We start from the raw sequence: 8224 nt of genomic DNA, 5'->3' as shown, positions 1-8224 counted from the left end.
ACAAACAATAAAAGAATAAAAAAGGATGAAGCACACCTACGAGATTGAGGAAATAACCTCAGAAGGGTAAATCTAAGAGTAATTGGCCTTAAAAAGGAGAGAGAGGGAGAGATGGAGTAGAAAGTTTATTTAAAAGGATAATAAAACAGAGAACTTTTCAAACCTATAGAAAAATATCAGTATTCAAGCACAAAAAGGTTTTAGAACATCAAGCACATGTCACCCAAATGCCACTACCTCAAGACATTTAATAATGAAATTCTCAAAGGTCAAGGATAAAGAAAGGATCCTAAAAGCAGCAAGATAAAATAAATAAGTGACATACAATGTGTCTTCAATACATCTGGAAGCAGACTCTTCAGTGGAAACCTTACAGGCCAGGAGAGAGTAGCATGACATATTTAAAGTGCTGAAAAAAAAAAAAAAAAAAAAGGAACTCAAACCCTAGAATAGTATCATAAGTGAAAATATTCTTCAAACATGAAGGAGAAATAGACTTTGCAAGACAAACAGCAACTGAAGGATACTATCAACATCAGACCTGTTCTATAAGAAATGATAAGCTGGGCACCGTGGCTCACGCCTGTAATCCCAGCACTATGGGAGGCCAAGGAGGGCGGATCACGAGGTCAGGTGATCGAGACCATCCTGGCTAACAGGGTGAAACTCCATCTCTACTAAAAATACAAAAAAAAAATTAGCTGGGCATGGTGGCGGGTGCCTGTAGTCCCAGCTACTCAAGAGGCTGAGGCAAGAGAATGGTGTGAACCCTGGAGGGGGAGCTTGCAGTGAGCCAAGATCACGGCACTGCACTCCAGCCTGGGTGACTGAGCAAGAGTCCGTCTCAAAAAAAGTAATAATAATAATAATAATGAAATAAAAAATAAAAGAAATGATAAAGGGAATTCTTCAATCCCCCAAAAAAGGACCTTAATGAACAATAAGTCTGAGTATGGTGGCTTATGTCTGTAATCCCAGCACTTTGACAGGGTGTTCATTTGATCCCAGGAGTCTGAGACCAGCCTAGCCAACAGGGTGAGATCCTCTCTCTATAAACAAATAAAAAATTAGTTCTAGCTACTTGGGAGGCTGAGGTAGGCGGATCTCTTTAGCCCAGGAAATTGAGGCTGTAGTGGGCCAAGATCATGTTTCTGCACTCCAATCTGGGCAACAGAGAAAGACCCTGTCTAAAAAAAAAAAAAAAAAAGCAATAAGAAATTATTTGAATGTTCAAAACTCACTGGTAATAAGTGCACAGAATATCATAACGCTGTATTTATGGTGAATAAACAACAAAATGTTAAAAAGTGGTGAGACAGAGTTAATGTGTATAGTTTTTATTAGTGCTTGATTGCTAGTATATAAAATCTGAATTAAGTTATAAGTTTAAAATAATGGGTTATAAAATATTTGCAAGTCCCATGGTAATCCCAAATCAAAAAACATGCAACAGATACACAAAAAATCAAAAGCAAAAAAATAAATCATACCACCAGAGAAAATTACCTTCACTAAAAGGAAGAGAGCAAGGAAAAAATGAAGGAAGAGAAAAACCACAAAACAACCAGAAAACAAACCACAACATGGCAGGAATAGGTCCTTACTTATTCATAATAGCATTGGATTTAAATGGACTAAACTCTCCAGTCAAAAGTATAGTGACTGAACTGATCCTTTAAAAAAGACTCAATGAACTGTTGCCTACAAACAAAACAAAACAAAACAAAACAAAACTTCACCTATAATGACACATACAGACTAAAAATAAAGGGATAGAAAGAGATATTTCATGCAAATGGAAACCAATAAAAAGCAGGAATAGCTATACTTACATCAGACAAAATAGATTTCAAGACAAAAACTATCAAAAGGAACAAAGAAAATCATTATATAATGAGTAAGGGGTAAAATCAGCAATAAAATATAACTATTTAAAATATATATGCACATAACACTAGAGCACCCAGATATACAAAATAATAAAGCAAATAATATTAAAGCTATAGAGATAGACCTCAATACAATAATAGCTGAAAACTTCAATACCCTGCTTTCAGCATGAGACAGATCTTCTAGACAGAAAATCAAAAAAGAAACATCAGACTTAATCTTCACTTTAGACCGAATAGACATTTACAGAACATTTCATCCAATGGCTGCAGGATATACATTCTTTTTCTTGGCTCTCAAGGATAGATTGTATGTTAGACCACAAAACAAGTCTTACAAAATTAAAAAATATGAAATAATATCAAGTATCTTCTCTGGCCATAATGGAACAAAACTAGAAATTGATAACAAGAGGAATTTTGTAAACTATACAAACACATGGAAATTAAAGAATATGCTCTTGAATAACCAAGGGGTCAATGAAGAAATTAAGAAATTGAAAAATTTCTTGAAACAAATGATAATGGAAATGCAACATATCAAAACCTATGGAATATAGTTAAAGCAGTAGTACGAGGGAATTTGATAGCTGTAAATGCCTACATCACAAAAGTAAAAAAAGAAAAGAAAATAAACTTCAAATAAATAACCTAATTGTGCATCTTAAAGAACTAGTAAAGCAAGAGCAAACTAAACCCAAAATTAGTAGAAGCAAATAAATAATAAAGATCAGAGCAGAAATAAATGAAATTTACAAAAAATCAATGAAATGAAAAGTTATTTTTTTAAAAGATAAAATGGCAAAGTATTAGCCATACTAAGAAGAAAAGAGAGAAGACCCAAATAAATAAAATCAAAGATGAAAAATGATATATTACAAATGATACCACATAAATTCAAAGAATCATTAGGGAGTATTATGAGCAACTACATACCAATAAATTAGAAAACCTGGGAGAAATGTATGAATTCCTAGACACATACAACTTACTAAGAATGAATCATAAAGAAATCCAAAACCTGAACAGACCAGTAACAAGTAAAGAAGTCAAAGTTATAATGAAAAGTCTCCCACAAAGAAAAGCCCATGTTCCAATGGTTTCACTGTTGAATTTTACTAAACATTTAAGAAGAACTAATACCATTCTTACTCAAACTATTCCAAAAAATTGGGAAGAAGGAATACTTTCAAACTCATTCTACAAGGCCAGTATTATCCTAATACCAAAACCAGACAAAGACACATTAAAAAAAGAAAACTACAGACCCATATCCCTAATGAATTTTAAATCCAAAATTCCTCAACAAAATACTAGCCAACCAAAATCAACAACATATTAAAAACACCATTCATGGTGACTAAATGGGATTTATTCCATTTATCCCACGCTCCCATGTTTATTTCCGCAATATTCACAATAGCAAAAATCTGAAAACAACTTAAGCATCTATCAGCAGATTAATGGATTAAAAAATGTACATAGAAACAATGGAGTACTATTCGGCCATAGAAAAGAACAAGATCCTATCATTTCCAACATGGATGTAACTGGGGGTCATGATGCCAAAGTGAAATAATGAGGCACAGAAAGACAAACTTCACATGTTCTCACTTATTTCTGGGAGCTAAAAATTAAAGCAATTGAATTCAGGGAGGCAGAGAGTTGAATGATGGTTACCAGAGTCTTGGACAGGTAATGGGGAAAGAGAAGGAAGTGGGGATGATTAATGAATACAAACATATAGTTAGATATAATGTATAAGATCTAGTATTTGATAGTACAACAGAGTGAATACAGTCAACAATAATTTATTTATTGTACATTTTTAAATAACTAAAGAATATAATTGGATTATTTATAACACAAAGAAAGGATAAATGCTCAAGGTGATGGATACTCTATTTACTCTGAAGTGATTATTATGCATTGTACATCTGTATCAACATATCTCATATACCTTATGAATATATAAACCTACTATGTATCCTCAAAAATAAAAAGCAGACAATTTTACATAAAAAACAAGAACAATTTGTTTTGATGTTATGCAAGATATTACAGGTATGCTACATATAGAAACTATTATGGCAAGAATATAGGAAATAACTTGAACAAAAAAAAAGAAAAACTAGTCATATAACTTATAATACATCTGATGTTGGCCATATAATTCAGTACTCACTACAATATCATATATATGTGCTTGTATGTTATAGAACTAGAATTATTTTCATTTATTTAAATTCAACATTGGGTTCAACTTTTATATATATATAGCAAGGGGCAAGTGAATAATCAGAGAACCTGCTGAGCCAAAATCTTCCTTTTATAAATCAAAAAATTAAATAACTATATTTTTATATTATGTTCATCTTGTAGAACAGATCTCTATGTTATTATTATTTTCTATCTTAACGTTCAATAACAGAAAAGCAAAGTCAGCATTCCTATCAAAATGGTTTTTTTTTTTTAACAATTTGTCACACTTTAGGTAGGTATCATACATTATTTTAAACATTGTATATTGTAATAATAAACATAAAACTCATATTGTTTCAACACATACTGTAGTGTTTCATCCAATATTGTTTCATATACACTATTTGGAATAATTTTCAATTCTATATTATACAAAATATTAAAATTGTTTAAATGTGTCTTTAAAAATAAGAATTATAAAAATAAATATTCTGGTTAAACTTAGAAAATTTTATATATAAAGATATTAAATAGCTATGTATTTAGCCTATTTCTCATATTCCTATTTCACTTATATGTTGTTTGCTAACCGGTTCAACAGCTTATCCTATCCATGCTCCATTCATACTTTTTCTGAAACCATTAGGTTTTTATATAAAAGTAGGGCTCATAATGATCAGTTCTTATCAGTTCACTTATTCATTTAATTATTCACATTTTAATCTAGAATTCAAGGCAGAAATTCAGCTAGCAAATTTTTATAAAAACACCTAATATGCGCCAAATAATCTGCTAGACCTTGGATTAGAATGAAGAAAACGCAGAGATCCCTGCATCCACAAAATTGTCTTTGTTGTGAAGGAGAAAGCAAATAAGTAAATAATAAATTAACATGATTATTTTTCATTGTTATTGTTAATAGTGTAGGTTTATCCCAAAATGTTATTAAAAATGACACCTATAAACACTAGGACTGGTTTGTGCTTATGAGTATATGTATGAGTATAGGTGTAGCGGTAAGAAATATACCCGCAGATTTCTCTCTTTTTTTTTTTTTTTTCCATTTTTATTCTGTAATGTTAAGATTCAGGCACTCAGCAAACCTCAGGCAGTCAGCACATGTGTTTGTACTCCAAAATCACCACAAGGGTCTGACAACTTTATTTCAAGTGCTCCTTATGTCTCCTGATCTATCTGAATCTGATATTGTTTCCAGCTTTTGGTCCTATCTCTTGATTACAATCTAATTTCTGCTGCTTAGAATACTCCCTTAAATCCACCTCTTCTTAAATTGGATAATCTCTCAAAGATTTTGTTTGAACTCCATTTCCAGCATTTCTACTCTTTGACCACCTCATCTTGTAAGCTGTTCTCTAGTTGTATGTTTATATTTATCCTCTGGTATTCTTGGTGGCTCTGTGTTTGGAGCGATTGATTCTTCAGGGAAGAAATTTATAGAGCCTTCCTTTTTGAGCCCTGTCTTTTACTTCCTGTGGTTCCAAAGAAAAACAATTTTGACTGGCTTTATGCTTTGTCCTTATCATGCTCAAATGGATCCCCCATTGTTAAAAAATTGTGGATAATATTCTATGTATTATTATCAAATATTCCTCTGGTTATTACAGCTCTTCAAGTTTTGTTAATTTGCCATTTCATATGCGTTTCTATTATTAATACAACTTATCCATATAACTTAACCTGATTCACCATTTAAAGGTATCCTCAGTTTACCAATAGTGAAAGAAAATTATTTGTATGGTATTTCAGAAAATCATTATCACAACACTTTAATTTTTAAAACAGTGTATTTGCGATTGTCTACGTAATGTGCTTTGTATAAAACAATAAAATGAATATCCTAATCCAACCACTTAATTTAAAAAGTAGAACCTTATCCATACCTTTATCATGTAATCTTCTCTTTTTATTCTGTCTTTTCCCACAGATCACTGCTAGTGAATTCTATTTTTATAACTCCCAAACATTTTAATATAATTTAGCCTCATGTATGTATTTATAAATAATGTACATTGTTTTGCCTGTTGTAAAGTGCTATATTAAGAGTATTATGACGCAATTTTTTATATACAATGCTATAAATCATCCTTCTACATAATTGAAAATACATGGATTTGAGTAAGTAACCTGTTTTATACTCACTATATTATGCAATAGTAACTTATTTTTTAAATGTAGGAAAAATTTTGTTGAGAAAAAATATTTAAGCTGGAGTAATTTTCTATATGATAAATACAGAGCTATATTTAGGGAATTCTAATGGCATCATTTAGAAATTCACCATATCCAGCTAGAGCTACTATATGTTGTTACATCTTCTTAGCTAAAATCAGTCTTCCTCTAGTCTCTTATCTCTTATTTGTTAATTCTGTTAGAGATCTGAATGAGCCTACTTTGATATCGAGCTTCTTTTCCTCAGGTGCTTCCATCTACAGACAAAAATGTTTCACAGTGTACATACAGCACTATCAATTATTGATATAATATGGATCCTACAGCTGTTCTACTTTTACAAGTGCTCTAAACCTAAAATGAGAATGACATAAGTAAACAAATAGGTACCAGAAATTTTGCTGTTTAAAGAATAATATTCTGGGAAAAGGAACTTTTCTTTGGCAGTTTAATTATTTCAGCTTGAGTCAGACATTGCTCCCTCTGAAGTTTTTGGATGAATTGTGGAATGGTCAGGGTTTTAAAGAAGTGTTGTCTGTGGTAGACTAAAAAAGTCCCTATGGAGTATGTAAGATTTCCGCAATAAGAGCGATATGCACTAGCAGTAGGATAAGGTTTTCCAGAAGAACATCTTAAAATCAAGAGGGAGAATAATTGTTATAGGCAGTGATTTCTTTCTACTAAAATAATTTAAAACTGTTGAACAAAATACTTATAACGTAGCACTCCTACTGCCATATTCTAAAGTTGGTGACAAACCAACTGTGAGAGTAAGAGAATGGGAAGGAAGGAATACAAGAACATAGAAATATGAAAAGCCTTGGAGAACTAGGCATTCTATTTTATCTTTTTCTTGATGCTAAATTTCTCATTAAAACTCGTCACTTCATAAAACAATCTTTCATTTTGTTTATTGAGAAAATACTGTGTTTGGTCTTCAATAGGCACTAAAAATAAAAAATAGACAAAGTACCATCTCTCATGAAGTATATGTGCTACTACTTTCTATGTGCTTCCCATTTCTTGAATTACTGAAAACAAGCACCAGTAGATATATGGTCAAAGACATTGGTCTTACAGTTAGATTACTAAGTTAAAATCAAATATTATTTTGATTTGACTATTTTGATTACATGTATTATAAAAATATAGCGAGGAACTTGGTCGAAGAGTCAAAACATAAATCAGGGGATTGGGTGGAGTTGCAAATAGTAGATTTCAGTAAAAATCTACTTAGCTATCAATTTATATAAAGAATCCTATACACATAGACCTCCATATATATCTGCTGTATTACTGGAAGCATCAGCCTGGCTCCTCAATCTTTTTCAAGGCATGTAAATAATTCTTTCTGCTTAAATTAACTTGTTCTGGGGATTCAAGTATGAGAATGGATAACAGACAAATAATAGAAGGGAATGAGAGTGTACTTTCTAATACTTAAATTTAGATTCATTGAATAGCCCTTTCTAGAGTGGAATTTGACTTGGAAAGGTGAGAAAATCATAACAAAAAAGAAAAAGAGAAAAGACACATTTATTTGTGTTAAAAAGAAGACAACTAGTAATATCAATAAAATGTGATTATTTTGGTTGGATTTTTGGGTATACCTATGTAATATATGAGAAAATATGTGGAGTAATAGCAGTTGTGATTAGGCTTTATTGAATGTTCCACCTCAAAGTAGGAAAAAGCACATAAATAATATTGATAAAAATAACCCATTATAAAAATATCAAAATTAATGGAACGTAATATCTATTGTAAGCTATTTAGGTTCAGTATAGAATGGTGAAAATCACTGGTGGTACATAGAAACACAATCAATGGCTCAATATATTCAGAAAACATGAGTTACCTATTGAATTAGCTAAAAGAAAAATAAAAAGATAAATATCGATGCTTGTAATGGTCCTGTGCCTTAAGAGAAAGTGGAGATATAA

The sequence above is a fragment of the Pan troglodytes genome, chromosome 14 (assembly GCF_028858775.2).
Source record: "Pan troglodytes isolate AG18354 chromosome 14, NHGRI_mPanTro3-v2.0_pri, whole genome shotgun sequence".
In the NCBI taxonomy this organism is placed as follows: domain Eukaryota; kingdom Metazoa; phylum Chordata; class Mammalia; order Primates; family Hominidae; genus Pan; species Pan troglodytes.
This window is presented reverse-complemented; position numbering follows the sequence as displayed.